Below are 15,039 nucleotides of genomic sequence, written 5' to 3'. Positions count from 1 at the left end.
GTAAAGCTCTGCAAGTGAGTAAGCCTTTTTCTGTTTTAGGGTAAGCAAGGATGCCTCAAACCTGGGGAGTGTCCAACTCTTAGCCATCATTAAGTGATTGTGTTTCACCAAGGCATAAATTACGGCGCCTTCAGGACAAAGCTAATAGAAAAAATGCTAATTAGTGCTAGTCAGAAATGTTCCAGTGGAACATTTCCCTGTCAGAAACTCTCCCGATTAGTCAAAGTTGAAAAGTTCCAGGAGAACGTGTTGGTCTTGCTGAATCACTGATACAGCGTGGTGGGCTAGGGTGGGGTGGCAGTAAGGAATGAGGGAACTCATCAAAACCCTCTTGTTGATCCCCTGCCAGCGTATCTGCCTGGCTGCAGGCCTCACGGCAGCTGTAGGGACCGGCATTTGGGGCAATCTGCCATGCAGACCATGTGCTGGTGACTGAGTCCTGAAAACTCTTGGTTCCTGGATGGCAGCAGTAAATACAGAAGTCAGTGAGACTGCTTGTTTTCCCAGCTCCCTTGTTTGTGCAAAATGACCCATCCCTGTTTCCAAATTTGATGCTCTAGTGGCTTCAATCAGAACTCCTGTGCTCCTGAAAGATGAGGCTTGGATTTTGTTCTGGGATTTCTGCTGGAGGAGAAGGAGGAACCAGCCTGGTATTACCTGTGTTTACTTGGCCTCTGGTTTCCACAGGTGTAGGTTATTTGTGCTCTCCTTCCCTGATGTGTAAAACCATCATGCAGTGCTTTTTTTTCATCTCACACTTCCCTGCCTCCTGACAGAGCCACCTCTGAGGCTGTGACTGTCACCACCCCAGTCCCTGTGATATCCTTAAACTCCAAACCAGCCTCATGGGCTCCATTTCCACATCCCTTGGGACACTTACAGCTCCCTGGCCAGACTGGCACTGAGCACTGGGCTCCTGTGGTGGCAGTCAGAGGGTTCAGCTGATACCAGCACCTCCTGCACCTGCACTGCAGGACCAGGAGATCATGCATGTAACCAGCAGCATGCTTAGGTGGTGCATGCCCTGCTGCATGCTTGCTCCTGGCTCTGCTAACTCTTTCTTTGCCCTACTCCTTCTGAAACCCTCCTAGCTCTCTGTATTCCCTATTTTTTTTCCTGTAAAAATGCCTCTGGAGCTGAGGATGCATAGGAGTGACCCTTCATTCAGCTAGCACCCTCTCTCCAGATCCTAGGGCTGGCAGAAGATGGCTCAAACGCTGATCAGAGTACTGCAGTAACCAAGGCTAAGGATACCCTGAATTGCCAAGCATTAATATTTGATGCATTTCAATATTTAAAGAGCTTGATAAGATAATTTAAGAAACACTGTCACTTTTTAAATTATTTGTAGACAATTTATAATGGAGCAAATCCACTTGGACTGAACAATATTTTGGCTAGGATAGATGTATGGCTCAGACAGCTGCCTTCATTTATTTAAAACATCAGAGGGATGACAATTTTGAAAATCCTCTGCTAGAAACCTCAGATCTCAACAGGCCAGACTCCCAGCCAGCAGAAGCTAGCAGAGGATCCAGGAGGTGTGTTAAGGCTGGTTGCAGTATTGTTGAAGGAAAGTTTTGCCTTTTTGGAAACAAAGTAAAAGAGACAGAGGATTTCCCTGAAAGTTTTGTTTGGTTTTCAGTGAAAATATTTGGGTTGTCATCTAGAATTTGAAAACCACAGCTGGAAAAAAAAAAAAAAAAAAAAAGAAAAAAAGAAAAAAAGAACTGCTGGTTGCCAAGGGAAAAAAAAAAAAAAAAAAGCTGCTGCTGTTTTTCCTGATTTATTTGTTTTCCTGGAAATGTCCTGGCGTAAGTGGCTCCAGCAGAGCAGTTTTCACCTGATGAGGATCAGCCCCAACGCTGATAGCACTGTCACTCACTCGATAAACACTGTATGAGTCTGTACAGAGTTCCCTGTGGCATCTCCCGTGCATATCACATTGCTGCTGTGTGCCGAAAGCGGAGGGCAGGGAGGTGAGGGTGCAATTCCTGCAGTGTTAAATTGAGATGCTTTGTTTAACACAATATGCCTCAGATGCACCCAGCGCACCCAGGGAGCTGTGTGAGGGAAGCTTTGGACGTCATCTTGTCCAACCCTCCTGCTCGAGCAGAACTGCCCAGAGCAGGTTGCCCAGGACGATGTCCATATGACTTTTAAAGATCTTCAATGAGGGACACTCTAAAACCTCTCTGGGCACCCCGTGCCAGGGCCCCATCGCCCACACAGTGAAGAAGTCCTTCTTGATGGTCAGGGGGAACCTCCCATGTTCCAGTTTGTGCCCATTGCCTCTTGTCCTGGCACTGGGCACCACAGAAGAAGGTGCTGAATGAAGGGAAGAGAAATGCAGAAGGCATAGAGTTATGCTTTGCTGATGCCTGCAAGCCACCTGGGGACCCCCCACGGCAGGTTTCCTTCAGGCATACCCAAGTGTCACCATCTCAGGAGCTGTCCTGGGAATCCCAGAGGCCATCTTTGGCCCTCTAGGATTAGGAAAGGAGTTTTCTGTGCTGTGGGAGGAGAGGTGTGTCTGAGGGGCTCCCTTGCTGCTGCAGTCTTGTCGGGATGATGGGATTTTGACAACCTTTCTCCAGAGTGTTTTCGTTTCTGTTCATCAGCTTGTTGGTCTGATAACATTAATCAGCACTTCTGTGGAAACAGTGCTTTCAGAGACGAACATTGTAATCAGAATGAAGAGACACTGATGAGTATTGCTAAAATTAAAGAGTCTAAATCCAGCAAAATTGCTTTCACTGGGAAAATGTATTTTTATCCGTAGGCGCCGTTATCCACTAGCTCCACGCTGTCTTGACAAAGCCAGGCATGCTCACAGTCGGAGGGGGTGGCATCTCCGTGGGAGCCCCCGCAAAGATGTTGCTCACAGCTCACATTTTCCTGGTGGTACTCTCCTTGGCATGTCAGTGCTCTCCCTCCTAACCATGCCATCTAGCCAAACACTCACAGCAAGCAGCTTTGGCTCCCAGAGGAAGACAGTCGTGAAAGAGAAAACCCAGCCCCATGTTCATGCTGGAAGAAATTCATCCCAGATCTTGCTGTTGAAGAGATTTGCAGTGATGTTGCGCGTATCCCATGGTCCTGTTCCCCATCTCCTTAAGCTCCTCACTGCTCAGCTGCCACTTCACTGACAGCCTCACACCCTGCTCCATCTGGGGATGGGAATTGGGAGACATCTTCCCAGCTTTGTTCATCCAGCTTTTACCCCAGTCAAAAGAAATGCCCCAATGTGGCATGCTGGTGACTCCCAGCACGGGACTGAACATGATGAGACTGTGTATGCTTGAAGACATAGCAAAACTGAACCCCCCTCTTAATACTTTCCATTCTGAGATTTCCCGGAGAAAGGGGTTGTCCCTGTTTTCCCTCTCATAGCTCCATGCTTCTGGCTGAGATATTTTCTGGACACATTTAAGCCCTGCTAGAGTCAGCAGCTTCAGATGTAGGGACTGGAAGATGGGGCATTTTCTCACCCCCTCCTGTCACAACGGTACAAACTGGAGCAGATAAATGTTCAAATCCAGGGAGCTACGCAAGGGCACAATGTTAGCGCTAGTGTAGCTGGGATCGGGTAATTTGTGTATGAATGTGACTGAATATTAAAGGACGAGATCTATTTGTCCATAAACCTGACAAGGGTGAAGCATTTCAGAAGCATCTTGTGGCCTATAAAACCGAAATGCAAAGCCTAAGCATATCACTGCCCACTGAAAAGCATTAAATGGCTCACAGCACAAATGCCATAAAGCTGCAAGCGCACAGCTCGGGGGCACCCTGAGCCTCTGTTTTCCTGCCCCAGCTCAGGACAAGTGAGAATTGTTTCAGTCTCCATGCGTGGCTTCCTACTTCACCGCCTCTCTGGCAAGAGTGAGGAAAGCGGAGGAGAAAACAGAATTCCTTACCTCTGGATAATACTGCTTATACTTCACACATTGCCACTTAATATTGTTAATACAGTTCATACAACACAGGATGGAGCAATATACAATTAATATAATTGCTAGATTGTCATTAATAATTTCCTGCATGCTCTCAGGGGTCTGAACCAACCCCAGGCTGTCAGGGCAGCAGTCCCAAGCAGCATGTCCATTCAGTGATCAAGTTTCCTAATTTTTTCCGCCTTTCCCAGGAATATTTGCTCAAAATGTTTGCTTCACTCTTAGTTGGAGGGCAGAAAGGGGAAAGAGGGAGCTGATTTTGGCTGCTGCTTCCTTTTGTACTGTCTGGGTATGCCTCTGCCCCTGGTTTTATGGTGAGTTGATCAAACAGTGGCCTCCGGGCGCTCGGAAATGAAAGAGCTGCCTGGCTCTGGGTGAAGAACTGACCCCACTGCACCTACCACCAACCATGCACTTGTGGGTGGGAAGATGTTCCTCAAGGGAGGATATTTCAGGAGCATCTCAGCCCTCAGAGACAGCTGTCATCAGCCCACTACTGCTAACCAGTCACGACACCCAGATGCTCACCATGGGCGGCTCAGGCCTTCACCATGCTGGCAGTGACCCCAACAACCCTGCTCTTTTCTTGAAACATAAAAAATGGGAAGCTACCAGCAGCCAGAGGGAACTAAGAAGGTATGTTAGGAAACCCTTTATCCCCTACGGGGGTGGTTCCTCTGCTGGAAGAGAGGCCTGAGGGGCTGTAGGATATCCACCCTTGGGACCACTCAAACCTCATCTGGACGCAGCCCTGAGCAACCTTACCCAAGTTGGACCACAACCCCTTCCCATCTCAATTATTTTGTGATTTCCAAGACCAGGATTTTGACAGAGAACATCTCTGGAACTAACACCTACTGCTCACCTACTGGCAGGCCCAGGGCAGAGTCAGAGCCAAGCATTTCTGTCACGGGAGAGGGCTGGCTCCAGACTTACCCCAGTGAATCCCATGCAGTGTTTTTATTTCTGCTAATTTAATATTCAGGATTGAAAAGCAGAGGAGACAGAGATTGATCACCCAATACTTTAGCGGTGATTATTATGAATTCATTCATTTTAACTAATTTAGAATTTATTTTTCTTGTTCTTGAAGGCTGCCTTCGGATTGCTTAATAACATTACATCTAGTGACTGCAAAAATAAATATCTGACACCTCTAGTTTGGCAGTGTGTCATCTGTATGGATGTTTTCTGATGGATAATAAAAAATACATGCTTGTTGGGAATACATGATCTATAAATCAAACTTTTCCAAGGTCTTTGATTAATGTTTGTGAGTGGTGTAAGAAAGATTGCTTTCACCCCATGACAAGCGATCCCTGCCCTGGGCTTCAGTAGTATCTACTGGCACTGAGGTCATAAACCACTTTCCATTCAATCACTTTTGTTTTCATTTCCCTATAACTTTCTGAGATGCTCACCTATGGGGCTAAAATTTTCCATGCTGAGCCTCTGCCTGAGGGGGGCTTTAGATGCTGTATTTTGGGGGGGAGAGTACCCAGGGCAACCAGAGGCATCATTTTCCCCTTTCTCCTTCCTGTGGCAAGGGTAGTTGGATAACATATGGAAAGTGGCATTTAAATCCTCATTCTCTCTAAAGAGACGGGTACAAGCTGTAACTGAGCTAGTGGCAACAGGCTTGCAAACACATGAAAAAATGTTAAATCAAGCATGAACTAAGGAATTGCATGGGAAGTGGTAGAGTATAGCCCTAGACCAAGGCTCCCCCCCTTCCCTGCACAACTAATGCCTATTCTCTCTCACCTGTGGGCTGCTCTGCTCCCCAGCTGGGCATCATCCCCAGGAGATGATGGGTGGGGAAGGCGGTGGGACATCTGTAAGAGAGCATAAAAGTCCCAGAATTGACCCTTCCTTTTTCTAGTTTTGTCGATGTTATGAGTGATTTTACTACTAAAATTAGGCAGCTTGGAGCTAGAGCTTTGGGAGGTGCTGCGGTCTGCATAGCAATTGGGAAGGTTAGTGTGCCTTTTTAGCCAGGTTATTCATTGAAACAGCAGCTTGGCAAATTTGGAATTAAAAAAAATCCCCTGTGCCTTTTCTGACCATTAAGTAGGACAGCCTAGGCTTTAGATATGCAACAGCCTACCTTAAATGCTATTGTCAAGGACAATACCTCGTGCCAGTCACCAAGGTAACACTTGCTTTTCCAAAGCTTCTCTGAGTTTCTGAGCTGCCTGGTGCTTCTACACTCAGAGCATAACTGTGAGCTCTCTTCCAGTGAAATTAGCTGTGTCCCTGCATGGGATTGTCTCCATGTCCCTGTTGGAGCAGGGCATTGGACTAGAGGACCTCCAGAGGTCCCTTCCAACCTCAACCATCCCATGATTTTTATTTATCTCAAATATAGAAGGATTTTAATCTGTCCCTGGAGGTTTTTTTCAATTTTTGTGTGGATAGTTGTAACAGTGTACAGCATCTAATCAGCTTGGAGTTGTTGAAGGTTATGGTAGCATGTGTTGCCCACAGGAGCTGCAGGAATCATATTGTTGCTCTTCAATGCCTTTTTAAATATGAATGTTACACCCAAATCATGCATCACCATAAGAGCTGAAGAAAGGTCAGGTCCAGTAAAAGAGGCAGTGGTGTGTGGTCAGCATGCTGCCTTTCAGGAAATGCCCATGGCCTCTGCTTTGTCCAGGGTGCAGGGGTGAGTGTGTTTCACACCAGGATGATTGCTGGAGAAAATTTCACTGAATGAGTGTGGAGTCATGAGAAAAGTGTCCTTGAAAAACCGTGGTTTGCCCATGTTGGATCCTAGCAACTCATCCAAGGATGGTTAAAAAGACCTTTGAATGCAAAGGAAAGAAATAGTGGTAGCAATCTGCTTATAATGCTGATGTCCTGGTGAGCCTATACATCTGATGACAATGCTAGTGCCACACTTACTTGGCACCAATATTATATGCAGGCTTCCCTGAAGCAGTCCATTGACTCACGTGATATTAACTGTTTTTTTCTGAAATTGATTTTTTTTTTTTTTACTGTAGACCATGAGCAGCCATGTCTTCTTCACAATGCTTGGGGGGGGGGGGGGGGGAGAGAAAAAAAAAATGTTGGGCTTTTGGAGAAACTTCTGTCTTGGAAGGAAGAAGCAGGGTTTCTAGACTTGCCACCCTTTGCCTGGTTGTTCCATGTTACAGTGGATGGAACAGAGGTGTGAAGGGAAGACCTCGTGCTTTCTAAAGCTATATTTGCTAGATGCTGTAGGTATGGATGCTCTGTGGCAAGAGAATGTGAGGCCATAGGGCAAGGATCTTGTGCTGCAAATACTGTTGAAGACGTAGTGCAAAAAGGGGAATTAAGCATACGTCTTCCTCTATGCTAGTCTGCCTGTGCATACAGATCAAGTCTGTGGCCTGGTCTCTCCAGACAAGCTCTCACTCCAGCATCCTACCCTGACTTTTCCTGAGTATGTTGTTGCCACTAATGAAAGTGATGTTACCTAACAAAAGCCATTTGTAAAAGTTTACCACATGTACTTTTTTTTTTTTTTTTTTTCCTCTTAACCTTCTTTTAGTGCTTTACTCTGAATAAGCCTGCTTCTGATCCCTTGCAGCCTGGAAAACCCAGCTAGCTGAGGTGGCACCTTTGCTGATATCCTTGCTCTCTGCTGGCAAAGCACTTGCAATTTCTGTTTGACTCCCTGCCTGCCCGCTCCCAACAATTATCCTTGGTTAACAGTGTTGCTGTGCCACAGCCTCCTTGGTGTCATCTCCTGACTTCAGGAGATTAAATAGCACAAGCAGCTGAGGATATGTGGATGGGCGCCAGAGAACGAAAGCTGAAAGAATTAGTTTTTATGGTTTATTGAGTATAGTGGCATACTGAGGCTTGTCTAGCAAAGCTGGAACAGCTGGCTTTTTGGATAACTTCAGTCATTTTAAGGCTATCTTTTTTGAAGGTTTTAGTGGGCACCTTTTAATTCTTGATGGTCTGTCAGCTGGAGGCTATTGGCTGCCCTGCTGTGTAGCAGCTGGTGCTTGGTGCAGGTGGTCTGGATGTGCTGTTGGGAGGGTGGCTTTGGTGCTCTTTCTAGTCAAATGGGTGCTTTAGTGAGGAAATTGCCCACATATACAAAGCACAGTTTGTTCCCGAATTTGTCCTTTCCTAACTTTTATGGCTATGTGTAGCCACAGAAGTGCAGCAGATCCTGTTGTGGCCTATTGTAGCATGTATTTGATGACCAGCCATCTCTTAGGGAGACCTCACTAAGTATTGGGTTAGTGGGCAGGTAACAAACGCATGTTATGACCGAGGGTTAGTCCACCAGGAAACTTAAGTAATCGTGTAGCTTTTTTTTTTTTTTTCTACAGCATTATGCTTGCCAGTTCAGATGAGAAGATGTGATATCTTCAGATTTAGCGATTAAAAATATCTGCATAAAAAGATACACTTCTTGCAATGGTATTATGCTTTTAGCTAAACCCTAACCTTAGCTTAAAGTCTGGAGAGGCCTTCTGGATTAACCTTACCTTTTCAAGCCCACAGAGTTATTCACAGTGGTCTGAGCTCTTAAGGTTACCAGAAGTGTAAGGATTCTGGTTTAAAAACATCCAAGCAATTTTACATCTGCGCTTCAAGTTTATCTGGAAGCAGTGACAGATTCTTAATAATTTCAACTCCGTTTGCAGAGCTAATCTGCAGTGTGATCCTGCTAAAGCTTCCTATCTGCCTGGAACCGAGTCAAATTGTGCTGTGACAAGCATGGGAGCAGCCGGTGTGCTGTTGGCATCAGCCTGAGTGTCTCTTCAGAAGGAACATATGTTCTCCAGTACAGCCACTTCATTTGCTCTTCCCTTGCTAACTTTTACTGTATATTTTTTCCCCCCCTTGATTAAGAACTTTGACTTTCTGAGAGATTTAAAATTTTTCCCTTATCTCTGGAGGTGGGGAAGGGCAGATGCTAAGAGACAGAAGCTCTTGTTGATGAAACTAATCAGATTTCCGTGTCCTATCTAAGAAGGAAATTAGAATAAAGACACCAGTAATTTGAGCAATGTTGTGTAAGAGCTCCATGATGGCAGGTTGTTAAAACTACACCGCTGTTCTCCAGTAAAGGAGGAAAATTAGGTGGAGTTGCGCTAGGTTGATGAATAAAACTCTAAAGACTCCAGAGTCATCAGTTTGGCTCAAGGATGTTCTCCAAGCTTCGTGGTAGCACTGGATTTTGCAGGGGATTCCCAGGCACATTAGCAGAAATCATAATAATGAACAGAATTAGTGGGGGCATGGGAATGAGAAATAGAGCTGTGATGAAGCTAGAAGGAAAGTCCTTTGCATACAAATGTTTTAAAAGGTAGAGGAGGAATGAGCACTGATTTTCTCCGTGGGGAGAGGTTGGTTGTGGAATCTCCTGCATGTCTTGAACAGAAAAATATCTTTTTTTGGGGTGTGTGTGTGAAATCTTCAGTGTGTTTATGTATTTTTGGTCTCTAAATTATGAGGCACTAATCACAAAAAGGATCCAAGGATTTGAGGTATTGTGTTATAGCTCTGAAAACATCTGTTCACATCTCAGCATGGTCAAAAAAGGCAAATGGGATGTAATTATTAGGAAAGATATACAGAGGAAACCAAGTGACACCATTATACTGCTGTACAAATCCCACCTGTGCCTCAGACTTAGACATGGCACAAACCTTTGCATTCTTGGAGAATATCATTGGAGCAATAGAAGGATGGAAAGAGGAGATCTGGGAGCCAAAATTTGGGCAAATACTCTTTTAAGAAGAATTTTAATTACTATTAATAAGAATTAAGAATTAAAAAGAATTACTATTATTCAGTTGGGAAGAAAACAACTGAAAGGGCTGTGCTCAAGTCCTCTCTGTTCACCGATAGGAACAGGGATTGAGTAAATAACTGAAAAATGTTCAAATACTTGAAGGGGGGAAAAAAAAAACATACATTAAAATAGTCAGAAGGAAGGATCCTTTCCCATGCATTGCATAATGGAGCTGTGAAACTCCTCAACAGAAGATGCTTCAATCAGTCATTCAATCAATAAATTAGGAGCCTCATCCAGAGATAACCTGTCAGAGGTTATTTAACATGGTAATAGCTATTGTGGCTAAGATGCCAGGCAAATATAGTAAGAAAGAGGTGCTAGTCTGGTATCCCCCCTCGAATTTGTCACTGGCAGCATGTGATCACACAATGCAGGCGGATTTATAATGAATCTCTCTGGTCTGTATACCTCTTAAAAAAAAAATAGCTTTTCTTTCTCTGCATTTTCCTTCCTGCTATTGTGTTTCAAGCTGTTCAGAGGAGGGCTGTGTCATTATGTGAATTTACAGAAATAGGCATGTTGGGACCCTCCTTTTTGTTGGATTCTCCGCTGTAATTCCTACAAAGGGTACCGATGGTAATAGCTTACAAGGACAGATGGCACTGAGATATTTGCAGCATTATTTGAGACAATGAAGTCTATTTTGTTCTACACAATCTCAAGAGCCCAGGTACAAGGTCTCTTGCAGTCAGCTTTTTCCGTGTGCCCCTGAATGAGTTGGAACAAGAATGCAAAATGTGATTTAACAGTTTTAGTGGTTGTCCTCAAAAGCGATGGCATTTCGGCGGCGTGGGATCCCATTGCGCGCATTTTTTTCCTGAGTGTAGGTATCTTCCGGAGTGAAGGCACTTTGCACGTTGTGAGTTATTCTAGCAGTGATTGCTTTCAGAAGTGTGAAAATTTCTGTTTATTTCTACCGCTTGCTAATCCTGTTTTGGCTGGTGCAACCCTGCAAGGAGTAGTTCGCTCCATGGGATGTGTTACTCGGAAATGATCCATACTATTGCTGAGATTTGGAAGTGCTTTGATCCGCTTTGTGAAGTGCTTCACTTGCAAAGCAAACCTAGCGCGTGTTTCACTCGCTGCCAATGCGGTGCAAAGGAGGAAAAACACTCAGCTGTTTTCTTATCCCTTCGCTGGATATGGACAATTTTGCTTCTTGTATGATTGCTAGTCTCCAACCTGGGAAGTTTCAAGAAGTCTGTCTTTGTTGGTATAAGCTAAGCTCCATCATTCAGCATCAGGCGAATGTTCAGAGCAGATGTCCTCCAAATTGTCCCTGCTCTGCGTGGTGGGTGGCAGATGAGCCAGGAGCGTGTACGCAGAGCAGATGAGTTATTTGACTGCTTAGAGAGGAAATTGGAAGAAGGATGGAGCCGGCTGCCAGGCTCACAAATGAACCACGTAGGAGTTGCTGTATTGTGATGTGCCTCTTGTCAGTGTCCAGTAGCAGCTGCTCCAAAAGCAAGGTTGAGGAAGGACTCCAGCAAGTGTCTCATGGCCAGTTCCCAGGAGAAGCCAAATTTTGGGGGAGGGCTTTCAAAAAGATGGGGTCTCGTGTACCTTTGAGGAAAACGAGTGCCCTTTTAATCCCTTGGATGAGTGGTGGTTGAAATAGGATTCCCTAGAGCTTCCTGGTGGACGGTGGTCCCTGACTGCTGCTGGTTTAAGGCATTTGGCCTCATTTTTTCTCGGCTACCTTACTGTAAGGTTGGGGGAAATGAGCACATCTGCCTGCACAGTAAGCTTTGTGCTAAGCAGCGTTACAATATTGCAGAGGGTGCAGAACGCTGAATTTTAAACTAGAGGAGAGACATTCATCTGTCAGGTCTGAACAAGACAGACATCCTGTGGACAAAGGGAACATTTCATTAAAGCAAACAAAGAACACAATAAAACCCATCTAACGAACACACAAACAAGCAACTTTGTGATGGGCAGACTTGCATATGCATTCCTGGGGACTTTTTGCAGTTCTACTTTGAGCTGGGAGAGACTCCAGGAGTCATAGCATCTCTTTCCATAAACCGTGTGAGAAATATAACTCAAAATGTGCTGTAAATTTAAGAAAGGTTAAACACCTTTGGAATAGCTAAATAACTCTTCTCTTCATGGTACAATAATTTAGCATCAAGGCCTGCATCTGGAGACAGAGGAACAAATTGTGCTGCTTCTGTTTTTCTGCTGATGGACCCTGATTTCTGTCTGGTAGCTGTTCCATATGGCTTATTACTTTTACTACCTTTTCCATATTAATAGCATCCTTGCTTTCCTGACGTATATTTCTTGTGAGAGCTGTCAATTCCTCTTACCCTCACCAGTGAACGAGTCTGGCAAACATGTTTATGCGCTGGATCCGCTGCCAGCTCCTCCGGAGCAAAGCGAAACTGAGGTTACTGCAGCTGGTGTCCAAATCTGCTGACACTGCACTCCCTTGGGAACAACCTGGTTTACTTAATCAGAAAGTCTACGTGGAGCCTTGTGAGGTGGAGAGCTGAGCCCACGTAGGGAAAACAGACGAGGCAGGGTAGAAATGTGATGCTGGATGGTGAAGGAGAAACTTAAAGGAGAGACCAGCCCCATGGGTATGGAGGAAATGGGTTCTTCAGGTCCCATTTGGAGTTAACAAAATGAACCCAAGGGCAAAGGCAATTCCTCCTAGATGCATTTGAATTTTAGGCTACTTGTACACTTTGTTAAAGGCTCTGTCTAGCACTGAACTGTGAAATCCAGGCAGCCATAACTCTAATAGGATTTCTTTACAGTGTGGCAATTATGGTGATTGATACGGATAAATGTGATCTTGAAAGAGCATTAATGAGACAATAGAGCTCAATACTAAATCTCAAATGCATTTTGAGAATGAGAACACCAAGGTAGATTGTGCAAGTGTGTCTATTTGCACTTGGCTCTCTCGTTTTTGTCTGTTTTTTTTTGTTCCACAAAACTTTTAGCGGTGACCTCGGCCGCACTGACATGGATTGTTGCTCTCTGAGAAGGCTGCGCTGTGACAGATGTGCTTACCTGCTCACACCAAAAGGATGTAAGTTAAAGTATATATGCTGCTGTCTAATATCTTTTTAGAGGGAAGTAAAAATTTTCTGGAACACTTTCAGCAGTAGCAAGAGGAAAATGTGAATCTATTACGGGAACATATAAAAAAAAAGCTGCTCACACAAAATTTTGTGAGCAGAAGTGTAGAGATCAGGTGCTCTGCAGAAAAGCAAGACGGGCAGAGTTAGGCTGAACTATGCATTGCATCTAGTAATGGAGTTTGCAAACATATTAATTTGGCTCTATAAACAACCAATTCAGAATTGAAATGCATGACCAGTTCTTTGCAAACCTTTGTGAGCTGGAAAAACCGACCTGTAGCAGATTTCTCATCTAGCACCAGCTTCTTTCCAAGCTTCACCGTCTCTGAAAGCCTGCTAACCTCAGCCTGCTTTCCCTCCAGTGCTAAGTTAGGTGGGAGAATATTTGTGCAAGAGGAAAGCATCATCCCAAGTGCAAATGTCGAGCTCTCCCCTTCTCCTGGAGCTCCTGGCGGCTCCTGCTGAACAGGCTGCACTCCCCTCTGCTGGAGGGAGGCTCAGAGCTTGGCAGGCGAGGAGCTGCCTTGGCTTGCCAGGGGAAGACAGAAACCATGCTCTCGCCTCAGCGAGGGAGGTTTTTTCTTGCACTGACTGCTGAAGAGCTCGGTGAGAGGCGGAAGATGCCGTGTCCTGTCCCTGGCAATGCACGCGTGCAGCTTAACGACTGTATTTTGCTGGCATGGATTTCTTACTCTTGTCACCGTGAGATTTTTCTCTCTCAAATACTATATTTAACCTGATGCTTTGTCATGCTGCTGTCTCTGAACAACAAGCAGACATCTTTAGCGAGCTAGCTGCAGTATTTCCCAGATCTATGCCCTTTAATAACCTTACTAGATTTTTCTTGCTAGTACGTATCATCATACCTTTGTCCAAATCGTGGAAAGATCTCATGTGATTTCAGTCTTCTCAGTGCGTCTGGACATGTTTGGAGTTGGATCCTGTGCTCCAGGATCGTAACTAGTACGAAACAGTGGTGGTAGAGAAGATGGAGGCACACTTGGGAAATAGGAGTATTTTTTTTATTATAAAACCTCAAGAAACTCAAATGTCAGGGTCTGAGTGTGACATCGAACATGTCACAACCCGGGCCACCAAAACTTACCCTGTTACCAGATGCTGGGCTCCCAACAGGTTTGTCTCCAGTGAGGCATTCTGGAAGTGCCAAGCACTGTAGACTCGTCCAGTGCTCTGACTGTACTCACAATAACAGCCAGGAAAAAAGAAAATTACAAAGAAAAAAGCACCAGTTTCTAGTTCTCTTTTGGAAGAAGGACCTTTAACCTGCTGGAAGAAAGAGCTCATTAGTACCCACTGTCTTCTGGTGATGGTACTTCCAGCTAGCAATTATCTTGAGGGTGGGAACCACTTCACACAGGCTGTCTTTCCTGATGCTTCCAGGTTTCTAGGACAGGAGCATTCATCACAGTTGCTGGTTCATCACTCATTGTGTCCACGTTTTCTTTTTTTTCTAATTGCAGCTCTTCACTGAACATCTTGAGTGTGGCTGAGATTTCTGTACAGGGACTAATGCTGAACCTGAAGAGACAAAAACGTATTGTCTCATGCTAAAGCCACTTTATTTTTATTCAGGCCAGAGGTATTTATCTCCTCCCTGTGGGATAAAAGGAAAAGTCTCAGTAGGACAGTGTATTTGGGGTTTGGCACTGGAGACCAACTTGGGAGAATGTGGTGTTAATTCTGAGATTCCTTGCTGTTGCTGGTACAGCTCTAACCATTTGCTTTATTTGATGATGGTGCTTTTCATTGTTGGTATGCCAAATTCAGCAAAACGAGTTGTGCTGGAATCTGTTGTCCTTGGATCACCCCTCTGAGTTCAGGTGTTAGATTGGACAGACATTGCAAATAAGAAAATGGTGATTTCTCACCAGAGTGATGTGCTGTAGCCTGACATTAAGGCTTCTTGGAGCTCTCCTTAGTATGCTGTAAAAAAATCTGTAGCATAGAGATATTTATTAAGGAATTTCTTTAGCCCATGTTGGCTTTCTGGGGTTGGAAACTCGCCTGACACATATTGAATTATATTGGAATATTGCCATTACTTTGCTGAAAGCTGGATATGATATTTTTTTTCTTAACATCCATTTTGATAATCTTAAACAGTCTTAGAAATTGAGAAATGAGAGCTGTCTTTGGAAGCATGTGACTAGTGACAAAT

The 15,039-nt window shown here is 44.7% G+C and overlaps 1 long non-coding RNA gene across 4 annotated transcripts in view; it reads left to right on the top strand.

The window, feature by feature from the left end:
• Window positions 1-5,842: 5,842 nt before the first annotated feature.
• Window positions 5,843-15,039, top strand: part of LOC137853284 (uncharacterized) — a 49,003-nt gene continuing 39,806 nt past the window's right edge. For all 4 annotated transcript variants that reach the window (XR_011094368.1, XR_011094366.1, XR_011094365.1 and 1 more), the window contains exon 1: window positions 5,843-5,932. This is a non-coding gene — a long non-coding RNA (uncharacterized lncRNA). The remainder of the gene's footprint in view (window positions 5,933-15,039) is intronic.

The sequence above is a fragment of the Anas acuta genome, chromosome 3, assembly GCF_963932015.1.
Source record: "Anas acuta chromosome 3, bAnaAcu1.1, whole genome shotgun sequence".
NCBI classification, from domain to species: Eukaryota; Metazoa; Chordata; class Aves; order Anseriformes; family Anatidae; genus Anas; species Anas acuta.
Note: the sequence above shows the minus strand (reverse complement) of the source record. Positions and strands in the feature narration are given on the sequence as shown.